This window comes from Lissotriton helveticus, chromosome 11 (genome assembly GCF_964261635.1).
Source record: "Lissotriton helveticus chromosome 11, aLisHel1.1, whole genome shotgun sequence".
NCBI classification, from domain to species: Eukaryota; Metazoa; Chordata; class Amphibia; order Caudata; family Salamandridae; genus Lissotriton; species Lissotriton helveticus.
This window is the reverse complement of record NC_136072.1, coordinates 91,256,420-91,277,245: the sequence shown is the minus strand read 5'-3', so window position 1 is coordinate 91,277,245 and position 20,826 is coordinate 91,256,420. Positions and strand designations below refer to the sequence as shown.

General features: G+C 44.4%; 1 protein-coding gene across 17 annotated transcripts in view; it reads left to right on the top strand.

Moving 5' to 3' along the window:
* The window catches only part of TNIK (TRAF2 and NCK interacting kinase), an 808,148-nt gene that overhangs the window by 467,744 nt on the left and 319,578 nt on the right, over positions 1-20,826 (top strand). The gene's annotated exons all lie outside the window — the stretch shown is intronic.

Sequence of the window (20,826 nt, the reverse complement as noted above, 5' to 3'; positions counted from 1 at the left end):
GACAAGGGCGCGCACCCAAATACACACACACATATATGTGTGTATATCTATCTATCATGTGAGCAAGATCGCACGTTGGCGGTCGAAACGCGTCAAGGACGTAAGGCGGGTGCCTTTTGTATGGATTCATTTGCGAATGACACCTGAATAAAAGTTAAAGGTTGGAAAACATCTTACCTGCGTTGAGAGGTCTGTTCCTGCTATCTGGAAGCAGCAATTTGCTTTTGGCCAGGACAGTGTGGTATATATATATATATTCACTGAAAAAACCATAATTTATAGACCATATATAGTTAGGAATTAGCATTTAAAAAACCTTATTTTACTCACACAAAACCATTGAAATTCCATATATAGTTAGTTGCACTAACTATATATCGCGCACCCGCAATCCACTGCTGATCATGTCACATATTACATCATTCATGACATGGTCAGTGACATCACTGATGACATCACTGATGACATCTCAAATGATATCACTGATGACATCACTGATGACAACATCCAGTGACTGTATGTTTCTGTAAAGTTAAAATATGTCTTACATATTGAAGAATGAGTGGATGTATAAGTGTCTGGATGAAGGATTTAGTAGGTGCGTGACTGACTGTATGAGTGAGTGATTAAATGTGTCTCACTGAATGCATGGGTTAGTGACTAAACTGTCTTAATTTGTGCATCATTATGTCTGTTGTGATGTAAACTGCTGCATGTGTTGATCATTAGCTATACGAGAGGCTATATGTGTTATTAATTGGTTGCCCAAGTATTTCTATGGGAGATTGAGTTTGTGTGGGGGTGGCTGGAAGGTGTGTGACTCTATGCATAGATGTGTGAGCAGTTTATTCACTAGGTGTATGAGTTCAAGACTGCATGTGGAAACAGCTACATGGGCAGATGACTGTGTGCATGAGTGTATTGATGAGTGAATGGATATCTCAATGCTACATGTCATAGTAAGTACATATGTTAAACACAGTACATGTGAGAGTTGGCATATATAAATAACTGTGCATGAGAGCCACTGAATGAGTGAGTGGTTGTATCGATCATTGTGAACTTGTATCAGGGATTGTATAAGAGAGTAAATATGTGTTAGTATATGTTTCAATAAGTAAGGTGTGTTTAACTGTATAGTTGAAGAAATGGAGGTGAGATTGTTTCTTTGCATGACTGACTGGGTGTGTGAGTAACTCCATGGATGAGTGGCAGTGTGTGAGTGTCTGTATACACTGAGTGTATCTAAGGTTATATTAGAGTCTGAAGAGGTTTATCGTATTAGCACAAGAATGATGTCAAATGAGATGTCATCAGTGATGTCATCAGTGATGTCATTTGAGATGTCATCAGTGATGTCACTGACCATGTCATGAATGATGTAATATGTGACATGATCAGCAGTGGATTGCGGGTGCGCGATATATAGTTAGTGCAACTAACTATATATGGAATTTCAATGGTTTTGTGTGAGTAAAATAAGGTTTTTTAAATGCTAATTCCTAACTATATATGGTCTATAACCTATGGTTTTTTCAGTGAATTTCAATGGTTTTTTAATAGCAAATATCATAAGCTGTCGAATGTCAAGTACGTGGTAAGTAAAAACATTTTCGTGTTTATGCACACTGATCTGCTTTGAATGCTGCCCCCACCCCTCATTTCTATTAGGAGTACTCTCTCTTTGCAGATAGTGAAGGGTAGTTAACGCAGGCCTTTGCCCCCGTTGCCCCCGTTGTAATCCGTCGTGCCTGCTTCTCTCTCCATTTGATTGATTGTTCTCTTTGGTTCATTCTCTATTTACAAACAAGCACAGAGTCGCAATACTCTGTTTAGTCTTTGCAGATAGCGAAAAATCGTGGAAAAAAACAAAAGGAATCGAGCAAAATCAGTAGGCCACTAATGGGATCTCTTTTTGACCTCCCTAAAATAGAAACATTAGGAACAACCTGTTGATAATACCAATGTGTATGTACATAAGCGGCGTTCATTTGTGTTCACAGTACCCCTTGTTGATTGTTTGAATCGAGCATTGAATTGTTCGAAGTTGATTCTCTTAAGAATCTTCTCTGCCTGCAAACGAGGAAGAATAGGAATATTCTCTCTCCCTTTGCAGATAGTGAAGGGTAGGTAACGCAAACCTTTAACACGTCGTGCCTATTTCGTTCCTCATTGATTGATTGTTTCCCCAAACATTGACTGTTTGGGAATTGGTTCTTTTTGGAGGTATTCCCTGTTTGCAAATATACGTAGGAAAATCTTTGCAAATAGTGAAAGGGTACGTAATGCGGACCTTTCTCCCCCGTTGTAATCTGTCATGCCTATCTACTCCCCACTGATTGATGCACCTGTTTCACCCGGACCATTTACTAGAGATACGTCATCTGGCCCGACCAGAGAGCACCCCTAGTGAAAAGGACATATGCAATAATAACGAAGTGATCACTGTATCCTGTTAACAGAAACTTTAGCATGAAACAACCTGGAAAGAAAAGAATAGGAAAACGAAAATCAGTAGGCCACTGATGAACATGAACTTTTATTAAACAACGAACAAAGAAACGATAACATAACGTAATGATAAAACCTATTAATGTCCTAGAAACAAGAAAACGTTAAAATATGCCAGTGGTGAGAGACCAGAAAAACAGTAAGAGAAACCAAATCACCCCTCGCTGTCCCACCGCCTGCCACGCCAAAAAAATCGATAGACTAGGGAAAATGCAAGTCAGTAGAACATCCGCCCCCACTCTGGAAACTTCCAAGGTGGGGCAGGGTTGCGGCTACGCCCAGCCGGGAGCAGCCCATATAAGGCGGGTCCTGCTGCCACGCCTCGGCCAGGAGATCCTAACGTAGGGTGTAGCCGGAGGAGAGGCCGAGGCCAGCGGGACCCGGCCAGGGGATTGCCTTTACAACGCTGAACAGTTGCAGGGGGGGGGAATGTCTCCTCGACCCTCCCCTCTCTCTCCCAGTCCGGCCGCGGTGGCCCTTGACAGTTTCAGGTAGTCCCGCCACATGCTCTTCCGGTTCCGGCCACCAACGGTCGGGGGGCCGAGGCCGACGGGATCCGGCTGCAGCCGATAAACCAAGAAACCCGTTCATGGGGCCAGAGCCAGGGGCGTCCGGCCGACATCTACCGGAAGCCCGGCCCGAAGACGGACGGGACACTTCTTCTTTCTTGAATAATGGCTGCGACAACACTGGGGGGGATGTCTTGCACATGCCTCCGACCCCCCCCCCCTCGTCCTCATCGCCTGGTCCGGCCATAACAAATCTCAAGCGAGACGCCGTGGGGTGCACTGGGAGGGAGAGACGGTGCGAACAGGCCTCTCCCGCCTCCCCAGGTGGAGGCTTCCCAGCTGCACCCTCAGCGCTCCAGGCGCCCAGAAAAGGGTTCTTCTACTGTGGCCATGCTGCAACGTCTCGCCCGGCAGGGTGGAGCCCGTCCGCTCATTTGACCCCGCGATCGCCAGTAGCTACCGAACTCTCAAAATGGCGGTCGACCTGGCAAGAGCGGGCCCAGCATAAAGAAATGGCCCGGTCACTGGTTGACTCCACCACCGTAGTCCTCCACGACCTTGAAGATTCTAGAGGAGCCGCGGGAGTCTCCGACCCCCGATGGGGAATGACTGCCATGATCGCCCGTGGAGTGACGAAACTGTATCCGCGGGACGTCGGCGCTCCCATGCTGGCGCCAGCCTCACTTTGAATTACTAGAATCCTGCAGACCTCAGTTCCGGTGAAAGCACAGTGTGACCTGGTAGGAAAACGTGTTGCACCCCCTCTCCTTTTTGACTGATAGTTCAAACCACCGATCCTTTCCTTTGCCCTTTTAACGGAACTTTGGACTGCCTCCCCCTCTTTTACATTTTCTAGAGAAAACAAAACATTAACCACTACATTAGCATAGCAGTTGACACCAGAACTGTATTCAAATTGAAAACCAACAACATCTTCAACAGAATCCTTTTTGTTTCTGCTGTGACCCTGCTACAGCACAGGCATTGTCCCCAGCAGTAATTCTGCAATGCCGGTAAGAATAGCTGTGGTGCCTACTGGACTCACTCACCCCCGCCGCGCCCCACGCCGTTATTTGCTGGGCGGCAACTTACTAGACATCACTTTCGTGCCATCTAGATTTCAGCGCGTTCTGCTGCCTTGGAACTATTCGCACAACAGACTGCTACTGACGACCCACCCCCAGGCAACATCTTCTGAATTTTCATAATTTGAAAGAACTAGTAACATGTCCTCATCAGGAATTCAAAAGAAATTGCCACGGTCTCTTCGTTGTTTAAATGTTTTTACTGTTTTTGTTTTGTTGTATATATTTATATGTTATTAAAGTTTTATATTCCTACTACTTTGTTGGAGTGCTATATATTTTTAATGTGACACATAATTGTAAAAACTTTGATGTACAAAGAGTCATTCCTGGAATCTTCCGCTTCAGGCTCGGTCCCCTCCCCAATCACAATACAGGATGGTTAGTAGGAACACGTGTGGTGTGACGGATCTCATCGGGTGTGGGCCTTGATCTACTATAACTCCTTTGAAGAGGGGTGATTCTTTACAGCTGGGGCCATAAACTACATCTGCAGGGCTAGGTGATAGCCTGGACAATCGGACACAGAGGAAGAGGAGTGTCAGAGGGTGCGGTAGTGAATAGGGCGAAAGGGAGGTGTCGGGTGGGCACAGAGTGTGATTTTCAGGGAAGAGCAGCGCAGATGGGGGGAGGTTTATTGCCGATGCATAAGACAGAGAGCGGGGGTGACCAGTGCCTGGGGAAGATGCTTGCGAGGGTGGGGAGCCATGCTACGAATCGACAGCGTGCAGAGAGTGGGTCTGGTCAAGGCATCTAAAATGGCTGCCGTGCACGACAAAAGTGTGGCATTTCAAAAAAGGCAAGATGGCGCAGACAATGTTTTTCAACACTTCCTCATTTCCTTCGAATCGAACGTTAACAGACGTTGGTGCATATTACCAAAGTTAAGCGATATTTATCGCTAACGACGCTTACCAACTAATTTTTTACCGCTAAGCATCGTCAGAAATTATCGAAGATAAACCTTGCTATTATCAAGGTTTATCGCAAATGCGATAATAAACGGCCGCAATGCATGAATATCGCTAAAAAGTCAGCGATATTCATGCATTACCGAGCTAATGCTCTTAGCCATGTTATCCACCTCCCATTGGATAACATGGCTAAGAACTGCTCAGGGCAGGTGTTACTTTTTGGAGATATTCGCGCTTAGCGCGAATATCTCAAAGTTGGTAATAGGAGATAGATATCTTGCATGTTGTAATGCAAATTATTGTGGTATATGGAACTCATACCATAATCTCTCAGGAAAGCAGAAACTGATCCTTTTGGGACCGCCTAAAAAGGCCTAGGGGGTGAGGGGTACTCTACTTTGCCCCCTTTTCACGTTCCGAACTATTTTATTTTACTCTCTTCTGTAATTACACAAAATAGCAGCGATAAGATGCATCGGAGACACACAGTGAGAGAAAGGAGGCCGGAGATGAAGAAGAGATGTCAAATACACATTGGAGATAATATAGTGGCAGAAGGGAAGTAAATATGAGTAAACTTACCATGTAACATAAAAATGTTGCACTCTATACTATAAGTCTCATTTTATACTACAATCACTTCGCTACAACCTCATAAATTAAAAATAAAAATGAATAATGTCTCAAACAATTTTTGATTTCTAAATATAAATTTATTCTTCAGAATTTTCTAAATTTGAAAGAACTAGTAACATGTCCTCATCAGCAATGTCCTCATGAAAAGTCTGCAATGATGATTCTTGTAACTCTATGGTCTCCAAACATTCGATAAATTCGCCATCAAGAGATTGATCAAAAAAATCATTCAAGTCATCTCCTCCTTGTGACAATATTTCATTATTGGTGCTGTCAATTTCAATCAATGTAGTGGAATCATTCAAGTCATCTCCTCGTGACAATATTTCATTATTGGTGCTCTCAATTTCAATCAATGTAGTGGAATCATTCAAGTCATCTCCTCCTTGTGACAATATTTCATTATTGGTGCTGTCCATTTCAATCAATCTAATGGAATCATACAAGCCATCTCCTCCTTGTGACAATATTTCATTATTGGTGCTCTCAATTTCAATCAATGTAGTGGAATCATTCAAGTCATCTCCTTGTGACAATATTTCATTCTTGGTGCTGTCCATTTCAATCAATCTAATGGAATCATACAAGTCATCTCCTCCTTGTGACAATATTTCATTATTGGTGCTCTCAATTTCAATCAATGTAGTGGACAATTCAAAAGAAATTGCCACGGTCTCTTCATTGTGAGCCATTTTATTTTGAAATTGCTTGCTGTAAATTGCAGAAAAAAATAATCACTTTCATTTATCGTTTTTAGTAATACATAATATAAAACTAACTTTATCAAGTATTTAGTATAACAGAAGGACTGCAAATAAATAACAAACATTTTTCAAATTATCTTCAAGTGTACAACATAGTTCCCCTTACAAATTAACAACTCACCTTTTTAAAAGTAGGAGAAGTGTTAGTACTGTGTAAATCAAACACCAGAAATTCACCACCAAAAATTCCTCACAAATGTACCTCAGACAGTAGTATCACAAAATGGCTGTGGTTTCCTCTCATTTGACATATATACATAACCAATTAACTTTCATCACACACAAATACAAAACCAAACTAACATTTTAATTGGTTCTAAATTTCAACACTTTCAAATGTGTTTTCCCCATGCAATTTTCCATAGGACATTTACATACGTCTACAGCCTGAATGGCTGAACGGAATTACACCAAACTTGGCAAAATGGTACATCAAACCTAAGAGGTCAGGAAGGATCTACTATGCCCCCTTATGGTCATTTCCCCCTTCGCTTTGGCCTCCTCTTGTCTCTCAATCCTACCGAGAGACAAGATGGCGGCCGCTACGGACTGTTTGGAATGTTGACAGACGCCGGAGAACCAATCAGCTTCGCAAAGCTCCGTAACGCGAAAAGTACGCGAAGCGGAGCGCTGTTACAGATATATATCTTTTTTTGAACGTTAATTTCTCAAAATCCACTGGAGCACATATATTGAGACCTAGCAAAGGCACATCGGGCTACCAGTCCCTAATATTTTGCCAAGTTTTGTGCAAATCCATTCAGCCGTTCGATTATTATTATTATTATTTTTTTTTTGCCCCGCGGGGCCCTTTTAAAACCTCCACATCAAACGTAGGGGGTCAGCGAGGATCTACTATTCCCCCTTATGGTCATTTGCCCCTTCGCTTTGGCCTCCTCTTGTCTCTCGATCCTACCGAGAGACAAGATGGCGGCCGCTACGGACTGTTTGGAATGTTTACAGACGCCGGAGAACCAATCAGCTTCGCTTCACAAAGCTCCGTTGCGCGAAAAGTACGCGTACTGGAGCGCTGCCCGGTCCGCTGTTACAGATATATATCTTTTTTAAACGTTAATTTCTCAAAATCCACTGGAGCACATATATTGAGACCTACAAAAGGCACATCGGGCTACCAGTCCCTACAATTTTGCCAAGTTTCGTGCAAATCCATTCAGCCGTTCGGGCTAAAAGTGAGGCCAACCGCCCTATGGAAAACTCAATGTTAAAAACACGTTTTGGGACCCCCCTTTTTTCTCGGCCCCCCCTTGACGACCCCCCCCCAAATTTTCAAGGGCTGCTCAGAAACAAAATATGCCATTTTCCTGAAAATTTCAGCCAATTCCGTCCACAAACGCCAAAGTTATTAGACATAGAATTTTCAAAAATCCCATAGAGAAAAAATCCTAACTATATATACCTACTGGCGACCGCCAGTAGGTAATATATATGTATATGTATATATATATATGTATATGTATATGTATATATATATATTCACTGAAAAAACCATAGGTTAGAGACCATATATAGTTAGGAATTAGCATTTAAAAAACCTTGAAAATTCACTGAAAAAACCATAGGTTAGAGACCATATATAGTTAGGAATTAGCATTTAAAAAACCTTGAAAATTCACTGAAAAAACCATAGGTTATAGACCATATATAGTTAGGGCTTAGCATTTAAAAAACCTTATTTTACTCACACAAAACCATTGAAATTCCATATATAGTTAGTTGCACTAACTATATATCGCGCACCCGCAATCCACTACTGATGATGTCACATATTACATCATTCATGACATGGTCCGTGACATCACTGATGACATCACTGATGACATCTCAAATGACATCACTGATGACATCACTGATGACAACATCCGGTGTCTGTATGTTTCTGTAAACTTTAAATATGTCTTACATATTGAAGAATGAGTGGATGAATAAGTGTCTGGATGAAGGATTCAGTAGGTGCATGACTAACTGTATGAGTGAGTGATTAAATGTGTCTCACTGAGTGCATGGGTTAGTGACTAAACTGTCTTAATTTGTGCATCATTATTTGTATTGTTCTGTAAACTGCTGCATGTGTTGATCAGTAGCTATATGAGTAACTATATGGGTTATTGATTGGTTGCCCAATTATTTGTATGGGAGACTGAGTGTGTGTGTGGCTGGCTGGGAGGTGTGTGACTCTGTGCAGATCAATGTGTACTTGTATCAATGATTGTATAAGAGAGTAAGTATGTGTTAGTATATGTTTGAAAATGTTATGTGCTCTATGTTTAACTGTATAGATTAGAAAATGGAAGTGTGATTGATTCTTTACAGGACTGACTAGGTGTGTAAGTAACTCCATGGGTGAGTGGCAGAGTGTGATTGTCTGTATAGGTGTATGAGTGCATATGATAGTGTTGTAAAGATGAGTCATTGTATGTATGAATGATTGTATGGGTGAATGAGTGAATGTGTGTGTAGAAGTAGGAATCAGTGAGTGCGTATGTAGTAACTAGTATTGGTGTGTCAATGGTTTCAAAAATTATACTCATATTTAACACTGGGTGTAACAGAGGTTATATTAAAGTGTGAGGAGATGCATTTTATTGTCACATGAATGATATCATAAGTGATGTGATCATTGATGTCAAATGAGATGTCATCAGTGATGTCATCAGTGATGTCATTTGAGATGTCATCAGTGATGTCATCAGTGATGTCATTGACCATGTCATGAATGATGTAATATGTGACATCATCAGCAGTGGATTGCGGGTGCGCGATATATAGTTAGTGCAACTAACTATATATGGAATTTCAATGGTTTTGTGTGAGTAAAATAAGGTTTTTTAAATGCTAAGCCCTAACTATATATGGTCTATAACCTATGGTTTTTTCAGTGAATTTTCAAGGTTTTTTAAATGCTAATTCCTAACTATATATGGTCTCTAACCTATGGTTTTTTCAGTGAATTTTTAAGGTTTTTTAAATGCTAATTCCTAACTATATATGGTCTCTAACCTATGGTTTTTTCAGTGAATTTCAATGGTTTTTTAATAGCAAATATCATAAGCTGTCGAATGTCAAGTACGTGGTAAGTAAAAACATTTTCGTGTTTATGCACACTGATCTGCTTTGAATGCTGCCCCCCCTCCCCCTCATTTCTATTAGGAGTACTCTCTCTTTGCAGATAGTGAAGGGTAGTTAACGCAGGCCTTTGCCCCCGTTGTAATCCGTCGTGCCTGCTTCTCTCTCCATTTGATTGATTGTTATCCAAGCATTTACTGTTTTAGAATTGGTTCTCTTTGGTTCATTCTCTATTTACAAACAAGCACAGAGTCGCAATACTCTGTTTAGTCTTTGCAGATAGCGAAAAATCGTGTAAAAAAACAAAAGGAATCGAGCAAAATCAGTAGGCCACTAATGGGATCTCTTTTTGACCTCGCTAAAATAGAAACATTAGGAACAACCCCTCATGACAAACACGAAACTATTGAGATGAACTGAACTCCACACCATGATGGCTGCAATACAGCTCGGCTCCGCCACCCACCCCGCCCAAAATAACGATAAACTCTATGCAAATATTACAAATATATACAACACACCAGCAAAGTAACAGGGTAAAACATTTTATTAAACAACTATTTACATAACTATTTTATACTTTTTGATGCCCGATCCGGCTAGCTCAATCGATCGAGCATGAAACTCATGCACTCTGATGGTTCAAAGTTTTGAGGAGTGCTTGTAACACTGTCTGAAGTCTATTTGCACTTGCTTCAGCTTCACTATTGTCAAAGTAAAGTGGGGACTGTTTGAGGACGTGACTGCATTTGTGAACAATGTAATGCGGTGCCACCCTGAACCGCTTGACGGAGGCCCCCGAGGGACGGTGTGATGGCGCGGACTCGGAGGGGGCGCTTGGCTCCGGCTCCCTCCCCAAGTCGTGTTCTCCTGGTGTAGCCTGAGATCGCCCCCGACATAGGTGGCCGGCTCCCGGGATCAAGCGGAACTTTTTGCCTTTTGGTAACTCTTCCATTCTTGACCTTGTCCCACAATCCGTTTCACCTAAAGACACGCTGTAGTGGGGCGCCCCTTTACCATTTCAGTTACCATTCCGCCCGCTTTTGCTACACTGTGCCTCTTCCGCTATTCAGCTGTTTACCGCCCGCTCTTTCGACTACAGCGTCTCGCTCACCATGTAGTTGAGTTGCTCTCGCTCTTGCGGTGCAGCGATAGCCGGCTGCCACAGTACTCTCAAAATGGCGGCCGGCTCTTCAGATTTGGGCGTGGTCCACTAAAATTGCCCTGCGACACCTTGGAACTCGGACGCTTGTCTGCTAGAGATTGGGCTCCATTCTCGAAAGCGTCCCCTCAGCCTTGAAGATTCTACAAAAGTCTTGGGGGCCCCCGACTCCCGCAGGCTTCTGGTGGAGAGCGGCTAGCATTATTGCTCGTCGAATGGCCACGACGGAGCTACGAAATGGTGGTGCTCTCATGCTAACGCCAGCTTCAGTCTGAAACATGCAGAAACACTGTAGACTACCAATTCGATCAGTTCCGGTAGCGCCCCAACGTGACCCGGTAGAGAAGAACTAGCCCTCCCCTCTTTCACTGATGGTTCTTGTTGCCTGTCCCTTCTGTTGTCATTTAACAGAACTATTTAGCCTGCTGAAAGGGGTTGTGTTCCGACCGCTGGTTGGTGGAGACATTTTGACTATATTCTAGACCTGCGTTGTCGCGTAATGCGTCATATGACGCGCCGCGTTAGCGCATCCGGAAGTGATCCGGGGCGCGACGAGCAGCGCGTAACGTAAGCATAGCAGGTCATGTGACTTGTTAATAAAACTTTTCATTGGTTCATTTTACTTTTCTTATTCTAATGATGCTTTCGAACATTATTTTTTCTTAAATATATGTTATAATGTTCCAGGCTAATGTACTTTCCCGGAAAATTTACAACTGTCCTGCAAGTAAAATATATTCCTTTTTCGAGAAAAAGGGCGTTTCTTCGTCCCATGACGCAGCCGTTGAGCAAAAGAGGGTCGGCCTGCTGTCTTAGTCGCCGATACGCCTGAATATCAGATTCTTATTGATCACTTTATGTTGCAGGAGTAGAAAACACAACAGCCCTTGACCATTTATCTTTACTGCGTTCCTGCGTATTATACCTTTTACCCTTCATGTAATTGGACTGCTTTATTTCACTTGCCTTTTACTGATTCGAAAACAGTGACTATTATTAAAAACTTTACCAATGTATATACTACTACCATGTTTTCTTTTAAAAACCTTTATTGTGAAAATGTCATTATACAAATACGGGCCTATAACCACGTGGGCCGGCCACGGAGCAAACTGTAATCGTATATGATGAGTAGACATTTACACTGTAGAGGAACGTAACGGGCGGGCCATTAGGTTGCAAGAACTAAAGTGTCTAACAGTTGCGGAATCGGTGGACGTACATTTTATAATTAAAATACGACAGGGCCACTTACAATAAAATTATCTAGATATACATTTGCGGGCAAGTACCATGGGTGACGTTAATTCGAACTTTCAATAGTACAGTAATCAATAACACATCAGAACTTAATATCAATAGGGATATCGAAATATTCAATCTATTCTCGTCCCCGCCCGCCATGTGCTTCAAAACTGCATACGTATCTCGTGATATCAAGGTTGTGCAACCAGTACACAACAAGGAGTTACGAGTCCCATTTATTCCGGCGCCATTGTGGGCGAGGACGGGCAGGTCCAGGATATAGTCAAAATGTCTCTACCAACCATCGACTATGATGATGTTCATATGCTGTATTTATTAGAGTAACACTCATCTGTCCACATGAAATTAATTTGCCACAATCTAAACATGTCATTTTAATCTTTCCAAAGTTCTTCTAAATATTTGGGACCGTTTCCCTTGCCTCTGATGCTGTCAGTGCCACTTCTTTGATGAATGTACTGGCAGGTCGGGGGTTCTCCTCCAAATCTCTCTTTTATGCAGCACTATAATTAATCGGTGCCACCTCTCCATATGACGATGCATGGTATAGTTACCATAACTATATATTTTTTTCGGTTCCTCTGGAGAGTACATCGTGGCAGATGAAGTGTGTAACGTACCGGGCATTTACCTTTTTTTGCATGTAGAGGAAAGGAAAAAAAATTCGAGCGTCCGAGTTCTAAGGTGTCCCAGGGCCATTTTAGTGGACCAGGCCCAAATCCAAAGAACAGGCCGCCATTTTGAGAGTCCTCTTGCAGCCGCCTGTCGCTGTAGCATCAAGAGCGGCCGAAACTCAGCTGAATGGCAACTGAAACGGTAAAGGGGCGCCCCACTACAGCAGACGAGCCTCCACCTAGGAAGGCCTGTTCACGCCGCCTTCCCCCCCCCCCCCTTCAGGCACCCCACGCCGTTATTCGGAGCAGGATTGTAGGATGGCCACACCAGTACGGCAACTTGCTAGACACCACCTCGGTGCCTACCGAATCTCAGCGCCTTGTGGTGTCTTCTATTCAGAAAACATTGTTGTGCTGCCTTCGACCTATTCGCCGCAAGTGCGCACGCAACTCAGCTGCATAGCTTGCTAGACACCACCTCGGTGCTAACCGAATCTCAGCGCCTTGTGGTGTCTTCTATTCCAAAAATATTGTTGCGCTGCCTTTGGCCCCATTCGCACATCGGTCCGCTACTGACGCCATCTCACAGGCCAACGGGGCGCCCCACGCCGACTTTCAGCATTGTAGGATGGCCACACCAGTGCGACAACTTACTAGACACCACCTCGGTGCCATCCGGATCTTGGCATCTCAGCGCCTTGTGGTGTCTTCTATTCAGAAAATATTGTTGCGCTGCCTTTGGCCCCATTCGCACATCGGTCCGCTACTGACGCCATCTCACAGGCCAACGGGGCGCCCTACGCCGACTTTCAGCATTGTAGGATGGCCACACCAGTGCAACTTACTAGACACCACCTCGGTGCCATCCGGATCTTGGCATCTCAGCGCCTTGTGGTGTCTTCTATTCAGAAAATATTGTTGCGCTGCCTTTGGCCCCATTCGCACATCGGTCCGCTACTGCCGCCATCTCACAGGCCAACGGGGCGCCCCACGCCGACTTTCAGCATTGTAGGATGGCCACACCAGTGCGACAACTTGCTGGACACCACCTCGGTGCCATCCGGATCTTGGCGCGTTGTGCTGCCTTCGGCCTATTCGCACATCGGTCCGCTACTGACGCCATCTCACAGGCCAACGGGGCGCCCCACGCCGACTTTCAGCATTGTAGGATGGCCACACCAGTGCAACTTACTAGACACCACCTCGGTGCCATCCGGATCTTGGCGCATTGTGCTGCCTTCGGCCTATTCGCACATCGGTCCGCTACTGACGCCATCTCACAGGCCAACGGGGCGCCCCACGCCGACTTTCAGCATTGTAGGATGGCCACACCAGTGCAACTTACTAGACACCACCTCGGTCCCATCCGGATCTTGGCGCGTTGTGCTGCCTTCGGCCTATTCGCACATTGGTCCGCTACTGCCGCCATCTCACAGGCCAACGGGGCGCCCCACGCCGACTTTCAGCATTGTAGGATGGCCACACCAGTGCCACAACTTGCTGGACACCACCTCGGTGCCATCCGGATCTTGGCGCGTTGTGCTGCCTTCGGCCTATTCGCACATCGGTCCGCTACTGACGCCATCTCACAGGCCAACGGGGCGCCCCACGCCGACTTTCAGCATTGTAGGATGGCCACACCAGTGCAACTTACTAGACACCACCTCGGTGCCATCCGGATCTTGGCGCGTTGTGCTGCCTTCGGCCTATTCGCACATCGGTTCGCTACTGACGCCATCTCACAGGCCAACGGGGCGCCCCACGCCGACTTTCAGCATTGTAGGATGGCCACACCAGTGCGACAACTTGCTGGACACCACCTCGGTGCCATCCGGATCTTGGCGCGTTGTGCTGCCTTCGGCCTATTCGCACATCGGTCCGCTACTGACGCCGCCTCACGTGCCAACGGATTTTCTACGCTTTTTATACCCTATGCCGCATAACAGGTCATGTGACTTGTTTATAAAACTTTTCATTGGTTCATTTTACTTTTGGTTTCCTAATGATGGAAGGCTTGATCATATGACCTAAAAATAACACTTTTCATTGGATGAAAACTATTTTTTTTTCCCAAACGATGAAAGCCCCACCTTGTTTCTGGATGTTTCAGACTGAAGCTGGCGTCAGCATGAAAGCACCACCATCTCGTGGCTCCGTCGTGGTCATTCCGCGAGCAATCATGGCAGCCGCTCCCCACCGGAAGCCTACAGGAGTCGGGGGCCCCCAAGACTTTTGTAGAATCCTCAAGGCGGAGGGGACGCTTTCGAGAATGGGGTCCAAGACCTAGCAGACAAGCGTCCGATTTCCAAGGTGTCCCAGGGCCATTTCAGTGGACCAGGCCCAAAAAGGAAAGAGCCTGCCGCCATTTTGAGAGTCCTGTGACAGTCGCCTATCGCTGCACCGCAAGAGTGGGCGCAACTCAGCTGAATTGCGGATTTTGACACAGTGGACCAAAAGCGGACGGAATGGCAACTGAAACGGTAAAGGGGCGCCCCACTACAGCAGACGAGGCTCCACCTGGGGAGGCCCGTTCACGCCGCCTCCCCCCCCCCCCCCCGGGGCACCCCACGCCAGTATTCGGAGGGCGGCAACTTACTGGACATCACCTTGGTGCCATCGTTCTGCTGCCTTGGAACTATTCGCACAACAGACCGCTACTGATGACCCACCCCCCGCGACGGATACCGAAATCAGTGCGGCACCCAGGCAACATCACCTGGGTGCCGTCCAGAAATCTGGACGTTGTGCTGCCTTGGGACTATTCGCACAACCGACCGCTACTTCCTTCTTTTTCCCTAAAAATGTTTAAATGTTTTTACTGTTTTTGTTTTGTTGTATATATTTATAAGTTATTAAAGTTTTATAATCCTACTACTTTGTTGGAGTGCTATATATTTTTAATGTGACACATAATTGTAAAAACTTTGATGTACAAAGAGTCATCCCTGGAATCTTCCGCTTCAGGCTCGGTCCCCTCCCCAATCACAATACAGGATGGTTTTCAGATAGTAGGAACGCGTGTGGTGTGACGGATCTCATCGGGTGTGGGCCTTGATCTACTATAACTCCTTTGAAGAGGGGTAATTCTTTACAGCTGGGGCCATAAACTACATCTGCAGGGCTAGCTGATAGCCTGGGACCGGCCTGGACAATCGGACACAGAGGAAGAGGAGTGTCAGAGGGTGCGGTAGTGAATAGGGCGAAAGGGAGGTGTCGGGCGGGCACAGGGTGTGATTCTCAGGGAAGAGCAGCGCAGATGGGGGGAGGTTTATTGCCCATGCATAAGACAGAGAGCGGGGGTGACCAGTGCCTGGGGGAGATGCTTGCGAGGGTGGGGAGCCATGCTAAGGATCGACAGCGTGCAGAGAGTGGGTCTGGTCAAGTCATCTAAAATGGCTGCCGTGCACGACAAAAGTGTGGCATTTGAAAAAAGGCAAGATGGCGCAGACAATGTTTTTCAACACTTCCTGATTTCCTTCGAATCGAACGTTAACAGACGTTGGGGCCTATTACCAAAGTTAAGCGATATTTATCCCTAACGATGCTTAGCAACGAGTTTTTTACCGCTAAGCATCGTCAGAAATTATCGCAGATAAACCTTGCTATTATCAAGGTTTATCGCAAATGCGATAAAAAACGGCCGCAATGCATTAATATCGCTGAAAAGTCAGCGATATTCATGCATTACCGAGCTAATGCTCTTAGCCATGTTATCCACCTGCCATTGGATAACATGGCTAAGAACTGCTCAGGGCAGGTGTTACTTTTTGGAGATATTCGCGCTTAGCGCGAATATCTCCAAAAGTTGGTAATAGGAGATAGCGATGTTAGCGACTGTTTCCAGTCGCTAACATCTTGGCATGCCCACTTTGCATGTCATTAGTGATAAATATCACTGACATGCAAAGTGGGGCCCAAGATGGTCGCTATCTCCTACTAGCGGTCGCTAACTGGTGTTAGCGACAGCTAGGTAATACGGAGATAATTTTATCTCCGCTTTCTTGGCTTTTAAAGCCAAAAAAGCGGAGATAAACCCCCTTGATAATATGCCCCGTTATCTCTCCCACACTACCGGTCCCCCTGGGCTTAAACGCCGAGATGGTAGGGACTGCATCCCGTGAAGATAGGCCGAGACGTCACTCAGCAGAAAAAATAGTTAAAAAAAAGTCTATAAACATACAATAAGTTAAAAGTCAATCATTCTTCATTCCTTGTAGTACGCTCCCCAGTCCGCTTCCCGTTACGCTAACCGGGCGCACCCCACCAAAAAAACGATTTTTTTTTGCCCCGCGAAGCCCTTTTAAAGCCTCCACATCAAACCTATGGGGTCAGGGAGGATCTACTATGCCCCCTTATGGTCATTTGCCCCTTCGCTTTGGCCTCCTCTTGTCTCTCGATCCTACCGAGAGACAAGATGGCGGCCGCTACGGACTGTTTGGAATGTTTACAGACGCCAGAGAACCAATCAGCTTCGCTTCACAAAGCTCCGTAACGCGAAAAGTACGCGAACTGGAGCGCTGCCCGTTCCGCTGTTACAGATATATATCTTTTTTGAACGTTAATTTCTCAAAATCCACTGGAGCACATATATTGAGACCTAGCAAAGGCACATCGGGCTACCAGTCCCTACAATTTTGCCAAGTTTCGTGCAAATCCATTCAGCCGTTCGATTATTATTATTATTTTTTTTTTTTTGCCCCGCGGGGCCCTTTTAAAACCTCCACATCAAACCTAGGGGGTCAGGGAGGATCTACTATGCCCCCTTATGGTCATTTTCCCCTTCGCTTTGGCCTCCTCTTGTCTCTCGATCCTACCGAGAGACAAGATGGCGGCCGCTACGGACTGTTTGGAATGTTTACAGACGCCGGAGAACCAATCAGCTTCGCTTCACAAAGCTCCGTAACGCGAAAAGTACGCGAACTGGAGCGCTGCCCGGTCCGCTGTTACAGATATATATCTTTTTTTGAACGTTAATTTCTCAAAATCCACTGGAGCACATATATTGAAACCTAGCAAAGGCACATCGGGCTACCAGTCCCTACAATTTTGCCAAGTTTCGTGCAAATCCATTCAGCCGTTCGGGCTAAAAGTGAGGCCAACCGCCCTATGGAAAACTCAATGTTAAAAACACGTTTTGGGACCCCCCTTTTTTCTCGGCCCCCCCTTGACGAAACCCCCCCAAATTTTCAGGGGCTACTCAGAAACAAAATGTTCCATTTTCCTGAAAATTTCAGCCAATTCCGTCCACAAACGCCAAAGTTATTAGACATAGAATTTTCAAAAATCCCATAGAGAAAAAATCCTAACTATATATACCTACTGGCGACCGCCAGTAGGTAATGTGTATATATGTATATGTATATGTATATATATGTGTATATATATGTATATATGTATATATATATATGTGTGTATATGTATATATATGTATATATGTATGTATATATATATGTATGTATATATATATATATATATATATATATATATATATATTCACTGAAAAAACCATAGGTTATAGACCATATATAGTTAGGAATTAGCATTTAAAAAACCTTATTTTACTCACACAAAACCATTGAAATTCCATATATAGTTAGTTGCACTAACTATATATCGCGCACCCGCAATCCACTGCTGATCATGTCACATATTACATCATTCATGACATGGTCAGTGACATCACTGATGACATCACTGATGACATCTCAAATGACATCACTGATGACATCACTGATGACATCACTGATGACAACATCCAGTGACTGTATGTTTCTGTAAAGTTAAAATATGTCTTACATATTGAAGAATGAGTGGATGTATAAGTGTCTGGATGAAGGATTTAGTAGGTGCGTGACTGACTGTATGAGTGAGTGATTAAATGTGTCTCACTGAATGCATGGGTTAGTGACTAAACTGTCTTAATTTGTGCATCATTATGTCTGTTGTGATGTAAACTGCTGCATGTGTTGATCATTAGCTATACGAGAGGCTATATGTGTTATTAATTGGTTGCCCAAGTATTTCTATGGGAGATTGAGTTTGTGTGGGGGTGGCTGGAAGGTGTGTGACTCTATGCATAGATGTGTGAGCAGTTTATTCACTAGGTGTATGAGTTCAAGACTGCATGTGGAAACAGCTACATGGGCAGTTGACTGTGTGCATGAGTGTATTGATGAGTGAATGGATATCTCAATGCTACATGTCATAGTAAGTACATATGTTAAACACAGTACATGTGAGAGTTGGCATATATAAATAACTGTGCATGAGAGCCACTGAATGAGTGAGTGGTTGTATCGATCATTGTGAACTTGTATCAGGGATTGTATAAGAGAGTAAATATGTGTTAGTATATGTTTCAATAAGTAAGGTGTGTTTAACTGTATAGTTGAAGAAATGGAGGTGAGATTGTTTCTTTGCATGACTGACTGGGTGTGTGAGTAACTCCATGGATGAGTGGCAGTGTGTGAGTGTCTGTATACACTGAGTGTATCTAAGGTTATATTAGAGTCTGAAGAGGTTTATCGTATTAGCACAAGAATGATGTCAAATAAGATGTCATCAGTGATGTCATCAGTGATGTCATTTGAGATGTCATCAGTGATGTCATCAGTGATGTCACTGACCATGTCATGAATGATGTAATATGTGACATGATCAGCAGTGGATTGCGGGTGCGCGATATATAGTTAGAGCAACTAACTATATATGGAATTTCAATGGTTTTGTGTGAGTAAAATAAGGTTTTTTAAATGCTAATTCCTAACTATATATGGTCTATAACCTATGGTTTTTTCAGTGAATTTCAATGGTTTTTTAATAGCAAATATCATAAGCTGTCGAATGTCAAGTACGTGGTAAGTAAAAACATTTTCGTGTTTATGCACACTGATCTGCTTTGAATGCTGCCCCCCACCCCTCATTTCTATTAGGAGTACTCTCTCTTTGCAGATAGTGAAGGGTAGTTAACGCAGGCCTTTGCCCCCGTTGCCCCCGTTGTAATCCGTCGTGCCTGCTTCTCTCTCCATTTGATTGATTGTTCTCTTTGGTTCATTCTCTATTTACAAACAAGCACAGAGTCGCAATACTCTGTTTAGTCTTTGCAGATAGCGAAAAATCGTGTAAAAAAACAAAAGGAATCGAGCAAAATCAGTAGGCCACTAATGGGATCTCTTTTTGACCTCCCTAAAATAGAAACATTAGGAACAACCTGTTGATAATACCAATGTGTATGTACATAAGCGGCGTTCATTTGTGTTCACAGTACCCCTTGTTGATTGTTTGAATCGAGCATTGAATTGTTCGAAGTTGATTCTCTTAAGAATCTTCTCTGCCTGCAAACGAGGAAGAATAGGAATATTCTCTCTCCCTTTGCAGATAGTGAAGGGTAGGTAACACAAACCTTTAACACGTCGTGCCTATTTCGTTCCTCATTGATTGATTGTTTCCCCAAACATTGACTGTTTGGGAATTGGTTTTTTTTGGAGGTATTCCCTGTTTGCAAATATACGTAGGAAAATCTTTGCAAATATTGAAAGGGTACGTAATGCGGACCTTTCTCCCCCGATGTAATCTGTCATGCCTATCTACTCCCCACTGATTGATGCACCTGTTTCACCCGGACCATTTACTAGAGATACGTCATCTGGCCCGACCAGAGAGCACCCCTAGTGAAAAGGACATATGCAATAATAACGAAGTGATCACTGTATCCTGTTAACAGAAACTTTAGCATGAAACAACCTGGAAAGAAAAGAATAGGAAAACGAAAATCAGTAGGCCACTGATGAACATGAACTTTTATTAAACAACGAACAAAGAAACGATAACATAACGTAATGATAAAACCTATTAATGTCCTAGAAACAAGAAAATTTTAAAATATGCCAGTGGTGAGAGACCAGAAAAACAGTAAGAGAAACCAAATCACCCCTCGCTGTCCCACCGCCTGCCACGCCAAAAAAATCGATAGACTAGGGAAAATGCAAGTCAGTAGAACATCCGCCCCCACTCTGGAAACTTCCAAGGTGGGGCAGGGTTGCGGCTACGCCCAGCCGGGAGCAGCCCATATAAGGCGGGTCCTGCTGCCACGCCTCGGCCAGGAGATCCTAACGTAGGGTGTAGCCGGAGGAGAGGCCGAGGCCAGCGGGACCCGGCCAGGGGATTGCCTTTACAACGCTGAAGAGTTGCAGGGGGGGGAATATCTCCTCGACCCTCCCCTCTCTCTCCCAGTCCGGCCGCGGTGGCCCTTGACAGTTTCAGGTAGTCCCGCCACATGCTC